Raw genomic sequence first — 311 nt, 5'->3', positions numbered from 1 at the left:
CCTTTGGTAACCGTAAGCTGTTTCCTATGTCTGTGAGTGTAAGTGTGAATGAATACATTCTCCAAAAATGCCCTGAGATACCCCAAGTTCATGCACTTGCTTTTCCAATGGTCTAGAACCAAGCCACAATATCTCTGAAGTATGTGTGTGTGTAGAGAGAAAAAAGAGGTAAAGGGACCAGAGAGGCAGGAAGGAATGAGAAGAGAGGGAGAGGGAGGGGCCTGGGCAGAGACCCCGCCCCCGGGTCTCGTGACCCAGGGAAGTGCTCCTGCCCCCGGCGGAGGCCCAGCCAGAGGGGGAAGGACAGCAGA

Source organism: Bos indicus, chromosome 18 (genome assembly GCF_029378745.1).
Source record: "Bos indicus isolate NIAB-ARS_2022 breed Sahiwal x Tharparkar chromosome 18, NIAB-ARS_B.indTharparkar_mat_pri_1.0, whole genome shotgun sequence".
NCBI classification, from domain to species: domain Eukaryota; kingdom Metazoa; phylum Chordata; class Mammalia; order Artiodactyla; family Bovidae; genus Bos; species Bos indicus.
The sequence above is the reverse complement of the archived record's forward strand: the minus strand, read 5'-3'. Positions refer to the sequence as shown.